This window comes from Mesocricetus auratus, unplaced genomic scaffold, assembly GCF_017639785.1.
Source record: "Mesocricetus auratus isolate SY011 unplaced genomic scaffold, BCM_Maur_2.0 Super-Scaffold_100010, whole genome shotgun sequence".
Classification (NCBI taxonomy): domain Eukaryota; kingdom Metazoa; phylum Chordata; class Mammalia; order Rodentia; family Cricetidae; genus Mesocricetus; species Mesocricetus auratus.
The window spans coordinates 10352553-10375204 of record NW_024429194.1 but is presented as its reverse complement, the minus strand read 5'-3'; positions in this window follow the sequence as shown (position 1 = coordinate 10375204).

Here is a 22652-nt window from a genome sequence, read left to right as displayed (position 1 = left end):
AAGGCAATGTATTCTCTGTCTCTCCAACCAGACATATTCTGCAGCTTTTCTTCCAGATCCTCAATTGCCATTGCATGCTTTTTTTTTTTTTTTTGAGACAGGGTTTCTCTGTATTGTTTTGGAGGCTGTCCTGGAATGCTCTCTGTAGACCAGGCTGGCCACGAACTCACAGAGATCCACCTGCCTCTGCCTCCTGAGTGCTGGGATTAAAGGCGTGCGCCACCAACGCCTGACCCTTTGCATGCTTTTTTTTACTGAGTTCCTCACTACCGAACCCTGAAGGAGCTGAGCATTGTCCCTCTCCAGCTGATGCAACAATAAGTCCTGAGTAGGCTTTTCTCTCGTTGCCATGGTAATCAAGAGTGGACAACAGCTACAGTTTAACCTCTAGTTTGCACCTGAAACCTCTGGAGTTAGCCGTGTTATCACCTACAACAGCAGCACATGGAGACTTGGAGAATGAGACAGCTTTCCTCCTGGTACTACACCCTTTGTTATATATTTCATAAAAACAGATTTTATTACATACATGTCTTGCCTTAAATTTAATATTACCTCACTATCCCCTTCAGGTGTGTTCAGTAATTAATCACCCAATTTCTATTAAACTGAAAGACCATTTTCATTATCTTATTTTTCTTTTGCTGTTGTTAGTAATTTAAAAATCTTTTGAAAAAAAATCATACTTTCTGTCTTGTCTTCCTTTCTAATCTAAGATGTTGCTATTCTCGACAATTCTAATGTGTCTGCATAGCTCCTAGATAGTGTGGTAGCAAGGCTGAATAAAAGTCATGTTTGAGTAGCCATCAAGGCAGAATGTAGTTGGTATTCACTCTCCCCATGAACTTGGTCTATCTGTCCCTAAAGAGGCAATGCTTGTTGTCTGTGCACATGACCTTTTTAAAGGAAAGACGGGAGCATTTACTTGCTCTCTTGACTTCTGGTTGGAGATCAGACTGCTGGTTTCCATACTCCTAGGCAGTACGGAAGACCATGGTGGCAATTTAGCTTGATGAATATACATAAATGTATCCTAACAAACCCTTGATAACCCTTCAACAGACTTTCCTAGATTCAACTATATTTGTCTATAGGCGAGCCGCCATTGTACACCAATTCTATGACATGGAACCTTTTACATTTCCTTCCACGTAACCAGAGGACCGTTCCATAACCTTTCATGATATACCAAATCACTAGCTTGGTCAGTCTCAAATCTATAACAACTTTTAGAGCTGTTTTTTCTGCTGATTATATCTTTGGTCATTTATTTATCAATAGTAAAAACATGTTTGTTCTCCTTTTCTAAGCCGTGTGTATTTTTAATCCCTTGCCAGCATTATGTAGGAGGCTTCTGTGTTGTGTCAAGCCAGTCTAAATCCAGATTTTGTGAATAACTTTTTTACCCCAAGAAGACACACCCCACCTGATGCCAAATGATTTATACAAAGAATCAAAATACTAGGAAGGAAAATGTACACTCCAGATGAGGTTGATGTTTGATTGTTGGCACACTTTGTTAATATGTGTAATAAATGACTGTGGGGCTGAAGATGTGGTTCCCGCATTGAAAGAACTTTTTCCTGCCAAGGACCAGAGTGCATTTGCTATCACCCACATGATGTCTTACAACAATCTATAACAACAGTTCCAGGTTATCCACCTCACTCTTCTGGCCTCCATAGGTTCCAAGCAGATAGTCAGTGCACCTATACACATATATTCAGGCAAAATAGTCATACACATAAAACAAAATTAAATAAACCTAATAATCAATATATATTTAAATGTCCAGTTTTCATATTAATGATTAAATTGAATAGTAATTAATTATAATAACAAGTGTGGATAGTTAAGCATTAAATGTGTACAGTTAGTATTAATTAAAATCAAGTTTTTTTCTTTGTAAGTAACATTCCAATTAAACAATATATATTTTACTCTCCATTATAAATTTTATAAAACATTTGTATAGTCATTTGTAGTTATGTGTTGGATTAATGATATCTGGATACCTTTTAATGTATCTATTTAGAGTTCTGAAGTATTTAGTACTAAGTAAAGCTAAAGTAAATCTCTGTTGCAAAAACTGAAGAGCATTTCCCTTTTTTCTCTTCAATATATAAATCAGTGTAGTCTCATTATCTGTTATGAAGAATACTTTCTCCTATCATGGCATATTTGGTGATGTGAGCTCTTCCTCAGCTGTATTAAATTTCTTTATTGCTTTTATTCTTATGCATTTTCCTATCCTAATATCTAAATACTACTTCTAAATAAGCCAGGTTAAAAAATATCTTATGTTCAGTTTTATTAGTAAACAAGTTCAAAACATATAAGGTCAAATCATTTCAGAAGAATAAAACTCTTTCATAAACTCTTTCTGGCTGGTTTTAGGTAGAGAACAGGCCTGGAACACATAGCAGGAAATCATCACAACTAGGAGACTTTGTCTCCTGTCTTCCCTAGCTCATTGGCGAAGGGCAGTGCTAGTAGACAGGGAGTGATTATGAGTATCAACACCAAGGAACTAAACCAGGAAGGCATCTTTTCAGGTGTTTATTTGCTGTCTCTGCCTAGCCCATGTTCTTCCAAACACAAACTTCCTACTTCCTCCACACCAGAGTGACAAGCCCATTTATTATCAGTGACCTTAATGAGCAACCAGCCAGGTCTGGGTTTTCCCATTTATGGATCTATAAATCCTATAAGACCACCAGATGAATATTTCTCACATCTGCCAGAGAAGGGGGAAATCTTTGTACTGAGGACTGTAAGATAACAACTTAGAAAACTGCATCCTTAGAAATTGTCTTGAAATTGAAACCATTCGCATTTGTTCCTTTTAAAGACATAACTTAATGTGTTAATGAAAAAGTTAATTTTACCAAGGATAAATATCAGTGTTTGAAGACTGTCAAATTGAAGTTAATTTCATTCCAACATTCCCCAGCTTCTCTGTGCATCTAACTAACTTCATCTTAAATGGGAATAAGATAGTCCCTACTCTAAGGTTCTTCTGAAGATTAAACAACATAGTATCAATAAAGTGATGAAAATAATGTCTGCACGATAGTAGTCCTTCAACACTCAAAATTTTTCATATTACCCATGAGTTACTTTTATATAGTCATCAGATGGTCATTTTAGGATTATATTGTGATACATTATATCTTCTGTCTCTTTGCATATAAGCATAGTGGCAAATATAAAGTAACTAAAAACAAAAAAATGATTTTCAAGTAGAAAACAAAGACAAGAGCTTTTCAAACTTAAATGCAGCACAAAATTAGCTGAGAAAGCGAAGCTCTGCAGGAGGAAGCTGGTCCTGTCCGTTATTGCAAATTCTTGCTGCTCTAGGGCAGGGACTTGCTATGTAGCACCTCATTGCCTTAGACAATACAATGCTGACCAGGTTGGCATGAAAATGCACTAATGTCCACTCCCCCTTGTACTGCCTGACTGCTGGAGTGACAGGTTGGACAACTAAATCTGCATTTCACAAATAGTTTCCTAATATTTCAGCCTTTGTGGATTAAAATGAGTAAAACAATCATTAACTGGGTGGCTAGCTTTGAAATCAAAAGCCACACTGAGGATGCATTATCCTCTATCCAAATTCATTTAAATCAAACAAAAATCAGTTAAACTCAAAGATTTCTGACCTTTATATGGAGCTAGAATGAAACATTTTATAATATCACTGCAAGATTCAGAACAAAAGAAAATATATCCTGTCTGTGGATTTTTAGTGACTCTTGAAAAAAGTAAAAGAATATCTCCATTTGTTAAATACTAAAAGGAACTATATACTTCGTTTGACATGTGGACAAAAAAAGAAAAGGGAAATTGTGGTCAAAAACAACATTATTCCGGGATCATGAAGAATGTGTCATTTATTGTGTTAATTTGTACCAATTGACAAAAGAATTAGAAGGAATCTATCTTTCCAGAGAATATGACAATAGGAAATCCAATCACACCTGTTTGCAGAATAACAATATGTCAGGGTAGGCAGAGGGTAATAGGAAAGGTAATTTGATTTATTGGACTCCAAATGGCTTTGGAGCCTGCACATGACATTTTGATGAGTGGTTACAGCTAGGCTGGATGAGTCAAAGATCAAACTCCATACTTCAAGCTGCCTGGCTCCCACTCTTACACCATCAAATAGAGTAATACAGTCTCGAGGAAAGACTATTTCTGTTACCTAAAGCTTAAACTTAATATTATAACTGATTGTGAATTTGTATTCATTAAGTTGAATTTGCTGTTTGCCTTTATGGAGAAACTGGAGCTCATTTCCTTTGCTTTTCATCTAGCTACTTAATATTTTTTAATCAAGTCTTCAAGTTAGTAAAGAAAAATAATGTGAGATGTTCATGTATTCAGCTTAGAAAACAAATGAAAAAAATTGTATCAATAATGGAACAAAAATGGTGCTGGGTCTTGTGGTAGGCTTATTCCCATTTTCCTGAGGAATATCCATACTGATTTCCAAAGTGGCTGTACAAGTTGGCACGCCCACCAACAGTGAAGGAGTGTTCTCCTTTCACCACATCCTCTCCAGCATAAATTGGCATTGGTGTTTTTGATTTTAGCCATTCTGACAGGAGTAAGATGTTATCTCAGGTTGTTTTGATTTGCATTTCCTGGATGGCTAAGGATGTTGAGCACTTTCTCAAGTTCCTCTCAGCCATTTTAGACACCTCTATTGAGAATTCTCTATTTAGTTCTGTAGCTCACTTTTTAATTGGATCCTTTGGTGTTTTGGAGAATTGCTTCTTGAGTTCTTTGTAAGTTTTGGAGATCAGCCCTGTGTCAGATATAGGGTTAGCGAATATCTTTTTCCATTCTGTGGGCTGCCTTTTTGTCTTGCTGACTGTGTCCTTTGCCTTACAGAAGCTTCTCAGTTTCAGGAGGTCCCATTTAGTAATTGTTGACCTCACTGTTTGTGCTACTGGTGTTATGTTCAGGAAGCTATCTCCTGTGTCAATTCATTCAAGGGTAGCACCCACTTTCTCTTCTAAGAGGTTCCATGTGGCTGGATTTATGTTTAGGTCTTTGATCCATTTGGACTTAAGTTTTGTATATGGCATAAGACATGGATCTGTCTGTATTCTTCTACATGCTGGCATTTAGTTATGCCAGCACCATTTGTTAAAGATGCTTTTTTTCCATTGTATATTTTTAGCTTCTTGGTTGAAGATTAGATGTTCATACATGTATGGGTTAATGTCAGGGTTTTCCATTCGATTCCATTGGTCTATCTGTCTATTTTGGTGCCAATACCAAAGTGTTTCAGGACTATAGCTCTATAATAGAGTTGAGGTCAGGGATGGTGATGCCTCCAGATGTTGCTTTGTTGAGTAAGGTTGTTTCGGCTATCCTGGGTCATTTGTTTTTTCATACGAAATTGATTATTGTTCTTTCAAGGTCTGTGAAAAATTGTGCTGGGATTTTAATGGGGATTGCATTGAAGCTGTAGATTGCTTTTGGCAGGATTGCCATTTTTACTACATTGATCCTACCTATCCAAGAGCATGGGAGATCTTTCCATTTTCTGAGGGCTTCTTTAATTTCTTTCTTTAAAGACTCAAAGTTCTTGGGATACAGGTCTTTCACTTGTTTGGTTAGTGTTACCCCAAGGTATTTTATGTTGTTTGTGGCAATTGTAAAGGGTGATGTTTCTTTGTTTTCATTCTCAGCCCTTTTATTGTCTGTATATAGTAGGGCTACTGATTTCCTTGAGTTGATCTTGTAGCGTGCCACTTTACTGTAGGTGTTAATCAGCTGTACATGTTCCTTGGTAGAGTTCTTTGAGTCATTTATATAAACTATTATATCATCTGCAAATAGTGAAAGTTTGACTTCTTCCTTTCCAATTTGTATCCCCCTTATCTCCTTTTGTTGTCATATGACTCTAGCTAGAACTTCAAGTACAATATTGAAAACATATGGAGAGAGTGGACAACTCGTCTGTTCCTGATTTTAGAGGAATTGCATTGAGTTTCTGTCCATTTACTAGATGTTGGCTGTTGGTTTGCTGTATATAGCTTTTATTATGTTTAAGTATGTTCCTGTTATCCCAGATCTCCAAGACCTTTAAAATGAAGGGATGTTGGATTTTGTCAAAGGCTTTTTCTGCATCATCTAGTGAGATGATCATGTGATTTTTGTTTTTCAGCTTGTTTATATGGTGGATTACATTGATGGATTTTTGTATGTTGAACTTACCCTGCATCACTTGGATGAAACCTACTTGATCGTAGTGAATGATTGTTTTGATGTGTTCTTGCATCCGATTTGTCAGTAGTTTATTGAGTATTTTTGCATCAATGCTCATGAGGGATATTGATCTGAAGTTCTCTTTCTTAGTTGTGTCTTTGTGTGGGTTGAGGATCAAGGTTATTGAAGCCTCATAGAAAGAGTTTGGCAAAGACTCTTCTACTTCTATTGCGTGGAATACTTTGAGAAGAATTGGAATAAGCTGGTCTTTCAATTTCTGGTAGAATTCTGCACTGAGGCCATCTGTACCTGGGCTTTTTTTGGTTGGGAGACTTTTGATGATTGCTTCCATTTCCATAGGTATTATAGGTCTATTTAAATTGCTTACCTGTTCTTGATTTAATTTTGGCAAGTGATAGCTATCCAGAAAATTGTCCATTTCCTTTAAGTTTTTGAATTTTGTGGAGTACAGATTTCCAAGTATGACCTGATGATTCTCTGAATTTACTCAGAGTCCATTGTTATGTCCCCCTTTTAATTTCTGATTATGTTAATTTGCATGTTCACTCTCTGATTTTTAGTAACTTTGGACAAAGGTTTGTCTATCTTGTTGGTTTTCTCAAAGAACCAACTCTTCCTTGTATTGATTCTTTGTATTGTTTTCCTAGTTTCTACTTAATTGATTTCAGCCCTCAATTTGATTATTTCCTGGCATCTACTCCTCCTGGGGTAGTTTGCTTCTTTGTGTTCTAGAGCTTTCAGATATGCTGGTAACTCTCTAGCATAACTATTCTCCAGTGTATTCATGTGGGCACTTAACACTATGAACTTCCCTTGTATAACTGCTTTCAAAGAGTCCCATAGGTTTGAATATGTTGTGTCTTCATTCTCATTGAATTCTAGGAAGACTTTAATTTCTTTTTTTATTTCTTCTTTGACCCAGAAATGGTGCAATTGGGCATTATTTTATTTTCATGAGTTTGTAGGGTTTCTGCAATTTGAGTTGTTATTGAATTCTAATTTTAACGCATGGTGGTCTGATAAGATGCAGGGAGTTATTCCATTTTTTGTAGCTGCTGAGGTTTGACATGTTTCCAAGTATGTGGTCGATTTTTAAGAAGGTTCCATGTGGTGGTGAGAAGAAGGTATATTCTTTTTTATGTGGATGAAATGTTCTATAGATGTATATGAATCCAAATTGTGTCATAACTTCTATTAGACCCTTTGCTTCTTTGTTAAGTTTCTGTCTGGTGTACCTGTCTAGTGGTGAGAGTGGGGTGTTGAAGTCTCCAACCGTAAGTGTGTGGGGCTTTATATGTGATTTGAGTTTTAGTAATGTTTCTTTTTCGATGTGGATGCCTTTGTATTTGGGACAAAAAAATGTTCAGAATTGAAACATTGTCTTGCTGGATTTCTCTTGTGATGTGTATGTAATGACCTCCTTCAACTCTTTTGTTTGATTTTATTTTAAAGACTAATTTGTTAGATATTAGGATTGCTATTCCCACTTGTTTCTTGGGTCCATTTGATTGGAAAATCTTTTCCCAACCTTTAACTCTCAGTAATGTCTGTCTTTGAGGGTGAGGTGTGTTTCTTGTATACAGCAGAAGGGTGGGTTCTGTCTTGGAATCCATTCTATTAGCCTGTGTCTTTTTATGGGTGAGTTAAGGCCATTAATGTTGAGGGATATTAATGACCATTGATTGCTCATTTTTCTTTGATTTGGAATGGTTATTGGTGGTGGAATTATGTGTAGAATTCCACCCCTTTATTCTTTTGGCTGTTGGTAAAGTGGGATTATCTAATGCCTATGTTTTTCTGGTTGTAGTTAACTTCCTTGGGTTGGAGTTTTCCTTCCAGAACTTTCTATAGGGCTAGTTTAGTGGATATTTATTGATTGAATCTAGTTTTGTCATGTAATATCTTGTTTTCTCCATCTATAATGATTGATAGCTTTGAGCGTATAGTAGTCTGGACTGGCTTCCATAGTCTCTTAGTATTGGTAGACTATCTATTCAGGACCATCTGGCTTTCAGAGTTTCCATGGAGAAGTCAGGTGTAATTCTGATAGGTTTGCCTTTATATGTTATTTGGCCTTTTTCCTTAGCTGCTCTTAATATTCTTTCTTTATTCTGTATATTTGGGGGGGTCTTGATTATTATGTGGCCAGGGGACTTTTTTGTGATCCACTCTATTGGGTGTTCTGTAAGCTTTTTTGTACCTTCATTGGCATGTCTTTCTTAAGGTTGGGAATGTTTTCTTCTATGATTTTGTTGAATATGTTTTCTGCCCCTTTGAGGTGGTTTTCTTCTCCTTCTTCTATACCTATTATTCTTAGGTTTGGTCTTTTCATGGTGTCCCATATTTCCTGGATGTTTTGTGTTAGGGATTTGTTGGACTTAAGATGCTTAAGATTTTCTTTCGTTGATGAATCAATTTCTCCTAGTGTATTTTCAACACCTGAGATTCTCTCTTCCATCTCTTGTATTCTGTTGGCAATGCTTGTATCTGTAGTACCTGACCGTTTGTCCAGCTTTTCTATTTCCAGCCGTCCTTCAGATTGTGTTGTGGTTTTTTTTTTTTATTTTATTGTCTCTATTTCAGTTTTCAATGCTTGCACTGTTTGAATTGTTTCTTGCAATTTTTGGTTTATCTTCTTGTCCATCTTTGCATTTTATGAATTTTTTGGTTTGCCTTTTCTTCCATTTCTTGCATTATTTGTTTGTTTTTTTCTTCCTTTTTTGAGGGATTTTCCTATATCCTCTTTTAGGGCCTCTATCATTTTTATGAAGTTGTTTTTAACATCATTCTCTTCTGCTCATTTGCATTGGAATATTGTAGTTTTGTTGGTGTGTAGTCTCTGAAATCTGGCAGTAACATATTTGTTTGTCTGTTGCTGAGTGTGTTTTTGTATTGTCTCTTTCCTATATTTTCTTCTAGTGGGTACATAAAGAGCCCCTTACTGGTCTGGTGGTTAGGGGACCAGAGTTCCCTTTCGGTGGGTGCGAGCAATTCCAATATTCTGGTAGTTATTCTCGTCCTGGTCCTAATCCTGGTCCCATGGGTGGAGAAGAAGCCCAGGTATCTAATGTGGGTAGTCTCCCACCAGGTCCCCTGGTCCCTTTGGCTGAAAAGAAGACCTGGTATCTGGGGTGCTTGGCTCCTGCTGGGATTGGAGGTTCTGTGTCAGTCCCCAGGCTCTGGTCCTACTGGTCTTGCTGGTCTCCCTGGTCCCCTGGTCCCCTGGTCCCCTTGGTGGAGTGGAGGCCTGGAATCTGCAGTGCTTGGCTCCTCCCTGGATGGGATACTCTGTGGGAGTCCCCAGGCACAGGAAAGCAGGCCTGGATGTGGGGACTTGTTTACCTGGACCCTTCGGTCCCCTGGTCTCGTTGGAGGAAGAGAAGACCTAGGACTGGAATGCTTTGCTCCTGCCTGGATGGGAAGCTCTGTGGCCATCCCCAGGCAATCCCCAGGCACTGGAATGCAGACCTGGATGCAGGGCCTGTTTTACCTGGTCTGGCTGGTCCTGTCTGACCCGCTGGTCCCTCTGGTCCCCTGGACCTCCTAGTCAGCTGGTCTCGTTGGTAGAAGAGAAGACCTAAGATCTGGAGTACTTGGCTCCCGCCGGGATGGAAGGCTCTATGGGGGGTCCCCAGGCACTTGTAGCCTGATGCTTAACAATGTGCTTTAGATAAAATAACATAATAATTGTTTTATAGTTGACAGCTTTATGTGTGATAGGTAGATAGATAGATAGATAGATAGATAGATAGATAGATAGATGTTAGACAGACAGATAGATATTTAGATTGGCAGATTGTATGGATGGATGGATAAATGGATGGATGGATGGATGGATATATAGATAGGTAGAAAGTCAGGTAGATTAGACAGATAGATAATAGTCAGGTGACTATATAGATAGATGATAAAGATAGGTGAAAGTTAACTGACTAGATAGATGCAGTAGATAGGTAGAGATAAATAGATGATAGATACAAAGGTATTTAATTTCACTGTTATAATTGGATTATATTGAAATAGAGGTAGAAAAGAATACCATCTTCTGCCTCCAATCTAAAGAATCAGGAAAGTCAAGGTATAATTTTCGCCTGAATATCAGTGTTTAATAATGAGCAGGTATGGTTTATTATCTAGTTTGAGTCTAAAGGCCACAGAGTGAATGGTTTGAAAGGCTAGAACCTCTATATATCAATGGTCTGAAGCCTCTGATATAAGAAGGGCAGTAGAAGATGTATGCCATAGTCTTGATGGGGACAGACAATTCACAGTTCTCCCTGGGTGCTCTCTGGAGCACTCTGGGGAAAATATATTGTCCTTCTGCTTCATTGAGCAGAATCGTCTCTACTGAATACACTAAATGCTAATGTCTTCTGTTAATACCCACACAGCACCTAGTCTCTGCTTTCACCAGTTATGTAACCATTCATGAACAGAGTCACACATATATACCATCACAGTGTAAACTGTGTTGTAGGCCAGTTTGGCCAGTTCACCTTTAATCTCAGCCCTCTGGGCACAGAGGTAAATCTCTGTGAGTCCCAGGCCAGTCAATGTACATAGTGAAAGTCTATCTCAGAATTAAGTCATTGTTAATATAAATGAAAGACGGTGAAGAATACATCCTAATTTGCTATGTTTTAGGCATTCCTTGTTGCTCTTAGAGAACCATAGTCAACCATATATAAATATTATTTCCAATAATTTAAATAACACTACTAAGTTATAAGAATTCAGCAGAAGTTACTGAGGTGAAAGATAAAATGTTAGAGAATAAATTGATTTTAGCAGGTCTGTTTACCAATCATCTAATGAGAGATTATTATATAACACACTGTCCTGGTCCTACAGAAGGCAAAAGTTTGCATAATGTCTCTTTTTTTTTCTCAAAAAAGCTTATACATAATAACTTATTTTGCTAAAGCGAAAAATAATAAAACAAATAGAAAATCAAGAGATTAGAAGTCCACAATAGGCTTTCTGAGATTAAGTTCTCAAACAGCTGTCTTTAACTTTAAATTCGCCATGTATTTAAGAACACAGTTGAGTCCTATAAAAGCAATAGGGAAAGTAGTTGGAAAATTGTTACAGCTTCAAGTGTGTTGCTGTGGCTTAGAGATGAAGTATTTTCCTTGAAGGTGTATATTTTAAAGGCTACCAGATGAGAGGACTTTAAAAGTGTATGGACTCCCATCCAACAATGTGAGATGAACTCTCACCCTGAACTCTTGGGGGGAGGGTCTAGGCCCTGCCCTGGATGAAATGACAGACTAAGGACACCCCCATGGAGGGCCTCACCCTCCCTGGGGAAATGAGGGGATAATGGGGGTGTTGGAGGAGGACATGGGAGGAGGGGAGGGAAAGGGAGAGGGACCTGGAACTGACTTGTGAAGCAACCTTGTTTCTAATCTAAATTTAAACTTAAAAATAAATAATAAAAAAGTGTATGAATGAAAAGGGCTCAAACTTCATCAATATTAATTATCAATACTGAATGAAACAATGAAAAATGCTTTGTACATATCATTAGCTTATCTAATTATCAGGTTAGCTTGATGATGAGTACCAAAGCAAATTGATGACCAGGAGATGAGGCTTGAGAGGACAAAGCACTTCATTGAAGTAGAGTGTTTTTTAAAAGCTTGACTTACCCATGGCCCCTTCTGTTCAGTCTGTGTCCACTCCTTCATGTGATATGAATATTTCAGCTCCATCACATGTTCTCCAGTATTGTGTTCTATTTCAACACAAGAGGACAGTGGATTAAGTGACCATGGACTAAAGTCTCTAAAACTCTGAAAAAATTACAAACTTTCTTCTCTTAATCAATACTTATGGGTATTCATTAATGACCACATATGCAGTTTAGTTTCTATAAAGATAATATCTTCCCACAAAATCATTTACTCTATTAGGCAACCAACAGAAGAGTAGGCATGTAATCATTTCATAAAAATTACACAGGCTATAGAAAACAGAGACCAATGAATGGCACTGAAATATATTTAATAATATTTAATGAAAATCCCTAATTCATACAGCTGTTTTATAGCCATTTTCAGAAGCCAAGGGTAGAATACCCACATAACAACAGCATAAAAATCAGTCTCCCTCCTATTATTAGAGCGTTAGAATACTGACATCTTCATTATAAAACACACCACCATTATCAAGAAAAGGTCAACAATGTATGCAAGAATTATGTACAAAACCAAATAGGGTACTCCTACCCAGTCATAATACATTCAAGTACAAACCTTTAAAATTGAAGTATCAAAAAACAAATTAAACTTTTACTTATATGAGGTGCATTCTGCTCCATCCCGTGGATTTATATTTTAAAATATGAGAAATAGTTATGCCCGGCTTTTGCAGTTACTTTCTACAGAAAGATGAGACATTGAGATCATTCTATTACCAGCCCAAACTTTCAATGTTAAATGAACACATTTTAATTAATTAAGCTTTTTGATTAATCAAATCACAGATATGCTAATGACATATACAAAGCATTTTCATTAGTAAAAATGTATAAAATCCCTGTAGCCAGCTTTAAGCAAAAGCCAAATTTTTATAATGATGGTAACTGATACTACACCTAAGATAGATCCAATTTAAACTTATGTTCCTTATATATTACACCAACATATGTACTGTATTTAGAATACGCCATTAACTACTATTTTATTCAAATATGCATATTGAAGTACATACATGTGTTTGTATTTATGGATACAAATAAAATAGGTATGTATGTACATTTATTAACTGTATATCTTCATAAAAGTGTGTGTATGTGTGTGAGTGTGAAGATGTAGACAGACATATAAAAGAGAGATAGAAAGAAAGGAAGGAAGGAAGGGAGAAGAAATAAAGAAAGAAAGAAAGAAAGAAAGGAAGGAAGGAAGGAAGGAAGGAAGGAAGAAAGAAAGATTCCCTATAACTTCCCTATAGATCTTTGTTAGTTTTTGTTTTGGTTATTATCAAAATATACTATATTTTCTAAAGTCCCACTTTAAAATAAAAATCTAAGAACTGTAAGCCAGGCGTTGGTGGCACACACCTTTAATCCCAGCACTTGGGAGGCAGAGGCAGGCGGATCTCTGTGAGTTCGAGGCCAGTCTGTTCTACAGAGTGAGTTCCATGACAGCCTCTAAAACAACACAGAGAAACCCTGTCTTGAAAATCCCCCCCAAAAAATCTAAGAGTTGTTTGTATATATACTATATGATTGATCTGAACAAAGACTACAAAGAAACATGGTCAAATTCTGCTTCTTTATATAAAACATTTTGATATGTTTCGTCATACCTGGAAGACTAGACTACTATTGGAAAAAGTCATGTAAATTTTATATGCAGACCTAGGCAATACCAGAATCTATGGACTCCCTTTTTTTCCCTCTCACTTAAACCAAAATAAGTCCATCACCTAGAGAAAATGCTGTAAATGGTTAAAAGGTGTGGGGGGGGCATAACATTAAAGCAATCACAAAGCCAAGGCTGAAGTGATGAAGGGACCCAGGAGAGATATCTTTAGCATTCATGAACAGTGCTTCTGAGATGAAAGCTTGATATCGGAGCAACAAAGCATTAACTAAGTTCTAGTTCAATGAAATGTTTTCCTCCAATTTAAATTTAACACATTACAGAGGAACATTCCTGTTTTACACCCAAAAGGGTCTTATTTATAGACATCCTCTTTTGCAATTACACAATTACAAGTCCTATCAATTAAAATTGATGGTGAGCCTTTCTCCCATCTTACTCATTTTTAACACTAGTTAATTCTCTCTTGTAACTCTTTAGCAAGAAACAACAGAAATGACCCATGATGAAAAACTGTTTGGGTTGTTTTGTTTTTTCGTGTTTTAACCAAACTTGGCACATTACTATGTGATTTTAAGAAGAAAATGACCATAACATTATGTAGTATATCATAACTATCACAAGACTACACTGTAGCTCTCAGAGTAGTTAGGCATCTAAGTTTGGGTAAAAATATTACGTATCAACAGTATGCAATAAGAACAATCTTCATTCCATGGATTGCCCAGCATATATATTTTAAAACATTTCCAGTGAGTTTAGAGATGTAATATGGGGATGATTATTCAGACAGCAAAGAACAGTATTAAAAGCAGATTATAATGGAAGGCAGATAACTGTAATCAATGTCTTTGTCTCAGGGGGATGTTGCCCTTGGTATGAGACATTAGGCTTACCGAAAACAACAGGGCCATGACCACTCCCCTCTAAAATGTATTTTGTCTATTTAAATACTAAGATTCCCAGGTTTAGTGAATTATTTCTGGTTTATCTTGGCTGCCAATATCATTTAATAAATATCAAAATAAAACTGCTCACAGTCCCTATGAAATATAGTTCTAAATTGTGCTATTTAATCAAGAGCTGTTTCTTTTTTTCCTTATCATTTTCAAAAATTAAAATTATAAAAGGGCAGAGAAAAAGAGAATGGAAAATCAAAGTACATAAAAATCACTTCTGCAATTTAGGTGTAGGAGCTTTGTTTCTTGCTTATGATCTTTTTCAGTTTTTTGTCTCACAGTTGCAAGAGGGTTTCTGCAAAAGCCAAAATATTTCAGGAAACATTGGAGAAGTGAGGGTTTTCTCTAGCTGAGAATTATTTTTCCTTCTTTAAAATTTCCTTAACAGGATAAAAAGGGGCTGCTGAATTTTACAAAAGTCAGTCTGTAGACAAAATAATACTTTATGATTGTAACATCTCATCTATCTTTCTGTCGTCATATATGCCTATGTAGTATAAGTGTGTATACAGAGTTCATGTTTGCTGAGACAGAGCACCAACACATAATTGATTCTGGCCTCAAATATATAGCCATTTTTCTGACTCAGGTTCCCAAAAACTATGAGATTGGAAGTATTTATGACAAATAAATACTGTGTGTTTGGTTGTTTTGTTAAAAAGAATAAGTACTGAGAATTTATTTATCTAATTTTTTAAAGAAATGAGCAATTTGGTATCTAAGTGCTAAGAATCATAAGTCAAGCAATCACAAAAAGTGGTCAAACTGCATATATAAATAATATCCAGTGAAAATACCAGCAGGATCTATGACTCTCACAATATATAAGACCTAAACTCTAAGTGACCAAAGAGGAAGGAGGCAACTAGATTCCAAAGAAGACTCTAAATCATGCATACATCTGTTTTTACTTAGATTATATCTAAAATATGCTCTAGAAAAATCTTATTATGTTTGAGAACACAAAAAATAGTAAGAAATCAATAAAGGTAATTGCTTAGGCTATAAAAAAGGATTGTCCCTTACAATGTTCTCAGACACCAGGCTCTATAAACAATTCTAAAGGAAGAATTGCTGTGCTACGATTCCTTATGTAAGAAATGTAATTGATAAAAGCTTTTATCACCTTGTAATCTTTGGTTACCCAATGAAACAAATATAATGAGTGAAAGGAGGAGGTGGTAACAGAGGAGGGGGGATGGGAAATGCTGTGTGTCTCCAAATGCTCACAAGCAATCCACGCCCACATATTCTGCTTATCTTTAGAGGAATAATTGTTAATTTTGAAATTATAACTGTAGAAATTTCATGTGGTTATGCTTTTGGAAATATATAATATAAATTAATAATATTCTCAACTAAATTGCATTGTTTAATTCTTAGTTACTGTGTAAGGATAAGGATAAGCCACACATCCAAATGAACTCATGACTGGACAGAATTCATTGATACACACTGGGAGGGGGCGTTCTGCTTGATGTTTATAGGAAAAGAAAAATACTGTGAAGACAGCCAGAAACATCCAGAAAATGAATAGTTTGTTTACGACAGAGTAGAAGTGTGTATTGAATTATTGTATGCTGCAAAAAGCAATGTTGCAAAAATTCAGACATGCAGCAAAGGACTACCAGCCTACAGTCCACACTGCCAGAGAAGCTAGGAAACAAGGAGGGCCCTAAGAGAGATGAACATGGCCCCCAGAGAAGGGGAAAGGGACAAGATCTCCTGAGCAAATAGGGAGCATGGGAGGAGGGGAGAGGGAGTTAGGAGAAAGAGAAGGGGAGAAGAAGAGGGGAGAGGAGGATATGAGGGGGTAGAAAGATTGAGTCAGAAGAAGAACAGAAGAAAGCAAGAGAAGATATAACATAATAGAGGGAAACATTATAGGCTTAAAGAGAAATCTGGCACCAGAAAAATGTCCAGAGATCTACAAGGATGACCCCAATAACAATCTAAGCATTAGTCTGAGAGGCTACCTTAAATGTTCTTCTCTGATAATGAGATTGATGACTATCTTATATGCCACCCTAAAGCTTTCATCCAGTAGCTGATAGAAGTAGGAGCAGATACCCACAGCTAAACATTGAACTGATGTCCTGAATCCAGTTGCAGAGAGGGAGAAGTGATGAACAATGGGGTCAAGACCAGGCTGGAGTAAACCACAGAAACAGCTGACCTGAACAAGAGGGAGTTCATGTTCCCCAAACTGATAGCTGGGAAACCAGCCTAGGACTGTTCTAGACACCTTGATCTGAGGATGTCAGTTTGCAGGTCTGGTTCATTTATGGGGCCTCTGTCAGTGAATTAGGATTTATCCCTAGTTTATGAATGGACTTTGGGAGCCTATTCCACATAGGGGGAAACTCTCTCAGCCTAGACACATGGGGGAGGGTCTAGGCCCTGCTCCAAATGATATTACAGATATTAAAGATCCCCCATGAAAGGCCTCACTCTCACTGGGGAGCAGAATGGGAATAGGATAAGGAGTTAATAGTGGGCAGGTTAGGAGGAGAGGGAGAGGGACTGGGAAATTGACATATAAAACAAGCTTGTTTAATTTAAAAATCTGAAAAAAAACAATGCTGAATATACATCACCCAGGAACAATAAGTATGACCTAATTTATGGCAGGGACTTGCAGATGTAATACAGTTGAAGTTGTCCTTAAACAGAATAGATGCTATCCAATAAGATTGCTGTCTTCATAAAGACACAAGAGTCTCAGATTCACATGTAGAATGTCATGTGACAACAGAGGCAAAGATTGGCATGATGTCTCTACAGACCAAAGAGTGTCCAAGACATCCCCAGGAGCTTGTACATCAGCATGGAACTCAGCCTGCCCTAGTCTTCAAAGAGAGTATATGCCTCGTGACCTTATCCCACCATGCAAGAATGTGAGAAAATACATTTCTCTGTGTAAAGTCTCTCTGTTAGACTTTGTTATGACAGCCCTTGTAACTAATACAGTGAAAAATCCTACACTAATTCTGTTTGTGAATCATTATTCATCTAGGAAGGTCAGCATTCTTCAGAAACAACCCAACTGATCCAAATAAAAAGTACACAGAGTTCTTGTTGGAGACACATGGTACTAATACTTAGAAAGTCAGCAGCTAGTGTTCTATTTTCTTCTAATATAAATGGTCAGCACAAAGGATCACTGGAGATAACATTATAAGCATTATTTTCCACTAACATTTTGATAGAAACAAAAGAATATGTGTATTAAAAAGGATAAAACCCTAACAAATATTCATGTCCCATCATCCCACCTTTGTACTAGTAGTGAGGTTGTTAATGATCTTCATCTTTCATATACTTGCTCTCATTTCTTTCCTCTGCCTTTCCCTCAGAACACTATCCCCCCCACACACACACACTCACACACACACACACACAGGTACACCAGGGAAATCCTTTACCAAATATTTATATTTTTCATTTTCTCCTCTTTAGCTAATAGCTTATGAATATATACAGTTTATGTGCCCTCCAAATTATTAAAACATGAACAGTATAGCAAACTGTTTTAGAAGAGTAGAATCCAAAGTTGTTTCAGAGAATGGGATAGATAATCAATAGCAAAAGATATCCAAACAGGAGCCACAATACTTTCTGCTACATGTGGACATCAACATCTGTGAGATGACTAAAGCCATGTAAACATTCACGAATAATTTTCCTCCAAAGTCATGTTTCTTCCCAAAAATCTCTCCCAATGTTTCTTTTCTTTCTTTGCCTGCCCATTTTTCATCTTCCATTATATTATATACATACATATATATGTGTGTATATATTATATACACATATCACCATATTTTATATATGTATATATATATACATAACACTACAATATTACATATGTATAAACAAGGACTTAGTTTCTCTCAGGACTTAATTTCATAATCAGACATATATGATGTGACTCAATTAATTTTTAATCACTCTAAACCACTCTAAAATATTGATATTCTCATAATCTATTAATTATAGTTATCAACTGATTAACACCTGCTGGGCATTGTTTTAAGGGATACGGGTTATGTCACTGAATGACAAACTTGATTTTTAGCAGTGAAAAAATGATAACCATGAAAATTATGTGTAATGTTGCAAGACATTCAGCATTTTGGAGAAGAGGAACTAAAACAAGTTGAGGGGTTGAGGTGCATCAGGATTGCTGACTGGAATCAGGGTCGCAAGAAGTTGCATTGCCAGCTACAGCTAGCTCGCAGTAGGCACACTAGAAAAGGCGGCGTTTAGGGAGGAGGTGGAGGCTGCATAAGAGCTGGCTTTATGGACAACAGCAGCATTCCCTGTAGTGTAGTAAAACCTAAGAGAACTCTTGTCACATTCTACAAAAACAACCTGGCACTATGACACACACGTGAGCACAACAGAGCAAAGCTGCTAAGGCACACTGAGTCGAGAACGAAAGAACAACAGGAAGTGCATTCATGGAGGTACACATCCTTGAAACCCTTGCTGATGTTATTATCTACACTAAATTAACACATCCATCTTGGTTTTAATCTGATGTAGATTTAAAAACTGAACTCTATGCACATGACTCAAATATCTCCCCTTCTGTCAAAGATCTGGAGCAGTATTGTCCTTTTATGTGGGCTGGCCAAATGACATGTTAGCATTTAAGTGTACCCCTACCATCTGTGCAGAAACTTCCATGGAATGTAACATTAGATTAGCCTAACCAAGCTTTTCAATGAAATATTATTCAAGAAAAGCCACCCTTATGTGCTGGCTCAAGGATTTGGCTTCAAATTGTACAGTTTTGGAACCCAGCTAATTCTATACTGCCAGCTCATTCTATGCTGTCTCAGAATTTCAGTTTCTTAGTTTATTCATTAATTTGTTGCTGTGATTAAGAAGAAGAAGAAGAAGAAGAAGAAGAAGAAGAAGAAGAAGAAGAAGAAGAAGAAGAAGAAGAAGAAGAAGAAGAAGAAGAAGAACCCATGCCCAAAGGCAATTTATGGAAGACAGGGTTTATGGCTCCAGAGGGATAAGACTCCATCATGATTGGAAGGCATGGAAATAAGAGGCAGGTGTAGAGACAGTAGCAGGAAATTTCACCCACAAACATGAAGCAGAGAGAGCCAACCAGAAGTGGGATGAGGCAATGAACTCTTGAATCCCAAAACACACTGCCATGCTTTCTCCAGCAATTAGATGCCATCTCCACATACATCCCCACCAAATGGAGGCCAACTGCCTAATCTTCTAAGCCTAAGGGGCATATTCTCATTTAAACTACTATACTCACCAAGGAAATAAAAATAAAAATGAACTCTGGGACACAGAGGACATGTTTGCATGTAGAATGTAAAATGCTGTGAAAAGTATCACACTGGGGGAGACCAAGAAACCACTAATATCCATGAAATATCATGGAGTAATTAAATGGATTAAAGAAATTATCCAAATAGGCACACATGGTAAGTCCTCCATAGTCTACGTAATTATTATTAGCATAGTACTTATTAGCATAAGTAACTATGATTACTGTTGGCAAAACCAACTTTCAAAATACATTATTAAACATTATGCATTTTCATGCAATAATTTCATGGACTTCACTGCATTTAGCATGCAGAATGAAAATGACAATTACACAATTACAATTAACATGTTAATCCAATGCACTTCAACAAAAGATTAGAGACTTGCATGAACCCTAATAATGTTTACAGAAAATGCATATTAAAAAATTGCAGAAATACAGAAAATAGGATCAGAAAAGTATGTAAAACAGAACATTTCATAACTATTATTATTATTCCTCTTACAATGTACATTAAAATATTTCTTTGGTTTTAATGAAACTGTAATACATTTTTATATTCTATATATGGGTGAAGATTTTTTTACTGAAATCATGTACTTACTCAATATCACCATGAAACTAAACACTGCTCAGAAGTCAAGGAGAGACGAGTCTAATACTAGATATAAGGTTTTGTCAATTCATTTAACAAGTGTTTAATTGTTGTTTGAAAAGATGCATTCTGAGCACTACTTAAATTTTATTGTATATCGTGATTTCTAGAGTAGATTTGCATCTCATTAGTTTTTAATTTCAATATTCATAATACTGTTTCATTTGATTTATAATCTATTTCCGTGAGCAACACACACTTATCTCTACTCTGAAGTTCTGAAAATTTTGCCATCTAACTTAATGTCTTAATTTATTATTTTTCTCAACTAATGACTGTATTTGGTTTATTTTCAATGAAACTTAATGATTAAGTTTAAAAGGTGAATTGTATATAAATAAATATGAGGGAGACATTTCTGCTACATTTGTCTGACTCCCAACATGGTTTCTGCAAATTTTAAGTCCTACTATCTATGAAAATTGTACCCTCTATGAACAGGGCATATGGTGCAACACTGAATCTTGGTTTCTAAAACATAAGAATTTTTTTTAAATTTTACACCAAGTGGTGTAGCTATTTAATTAACATTTTGGGTAGGGGTCATTGCTTTTTATTTGGATGAAGAGAAGCTGAAAAGAAAATTCCAGGAGGAAATATAACATCAGAACACTTAGCTAAACTGGAAAGAGTGGGCATGGGACAGTAGCATGAGGTCTGCACTGAATCCCATTGAAGGCTCTAATTAGCCCTGCTTCAGTATTCTGCACAATACAATGAAACACTATTTTACCCAATATATCTTAATTAAAAGCAAAACACAATACAGCACAAAGCTACCATCAAAGAGGCGTTATTGGCACTCACATAATACAGAAGATGAGGAAGGATTTTTGTTTTCTTTGTTTGGCAAGAAAATTGGAACTAGGCCTTCTATTCTCCACACTTCTCTCAATATAGCAGCATTTGTATACTGAAAATCGCATTCACACTGTAAATTATATGGATGAAAGCCACAGGGAAAGAGATAGCTTGTTGTTTTATAATTCAATAGTAGTAATGCTTGGATTTCTCTGCTTTCTCTTTCACAAAGAAAACAATTATTCAAGGTTTAGTTTTTGTCACAATGGGAGAGTTAGTTGAATATTATCATGTTCATATTTTATATTCCCTCTTACGGGGGTGCATTGATTATGCAATAGCATTAAAATATACACCAAAATAATCTTTGTGAAAGTTTTACATTTTGAATATCAAAGAAACCAGAACTGTCCTTTGTTGTCTGTTAATTGTAATTTCCTACTATGAGGGACAGTGTGGGGAATGTTCTATTTCATGAAAGTTACCTCTCCTGCAAGCAATCTTTATGGTATCTCAAGAAATAAAGAGAAAGCACCATCATTTTTGCAGGGACTTTTATGCAACTTGAATAATTCAGTTAAAGAGTAAAAAAAATTCCAATCAGTGCTCTAAGTGATTCATATTGAGAAAGCCCAATACTTCTGGCCTACTTAAACGCAAAAGAAACCCTACAGAGAGTCTGAAGCTGCAGCGTCACTGACTTCCCATATGACAGGATGCTATTTCTCACAAATTTCTCAAGGTTTTATGCAACGTGCAACAGTCACGCCTCATCAGCTGAGAAGCAAAATGACCAAGAGTGTGCCAGATGATACCTCCACATGGCTGGCTCCTGACTCACTCCAAATTGTCAGGGCCTGAACTGAGCTGTGAGGAGTAGCTTATGCCCACAGCTCTTGACAAGAGAAAGAGGGAAGTAAGTGGAGGATCAAACTCAAACCAGTCCTGAAGTACTTCTCACAAGTGAGTAAGCAGAGACGACTGAATTCTTCCATGCCCCACAAGCAGTACCAAATGAAGGCAGGCACCCAGAATATGCATGTCTCAGAAGATATGTTTTCTTCCATTGTTACCCGGCTGTCTCTCTCTGTCTCCCTTCGCCTCCGACCTCCTCTAACTCTCTGTTGCTATAGATCTGTCTTCATGTGTGTTTATATTTGTGTACGGATGTGTGTGTCTATCTGTCTGTCTGTCTGTCTGTCTGTGTCTATGTGTCTGTTATGTCTGTGTCTGTCTGTGTCTGTGTGTCTGTCTGTCTGTGTCTGTGTGCATGTCTTTCTGTGCCGGCCTCTGTCTTTATGTCTATGTCTCTGTCTCTGTGTATGTGTGCCCGTCTCTAACACTGGGGGTGTATGTGT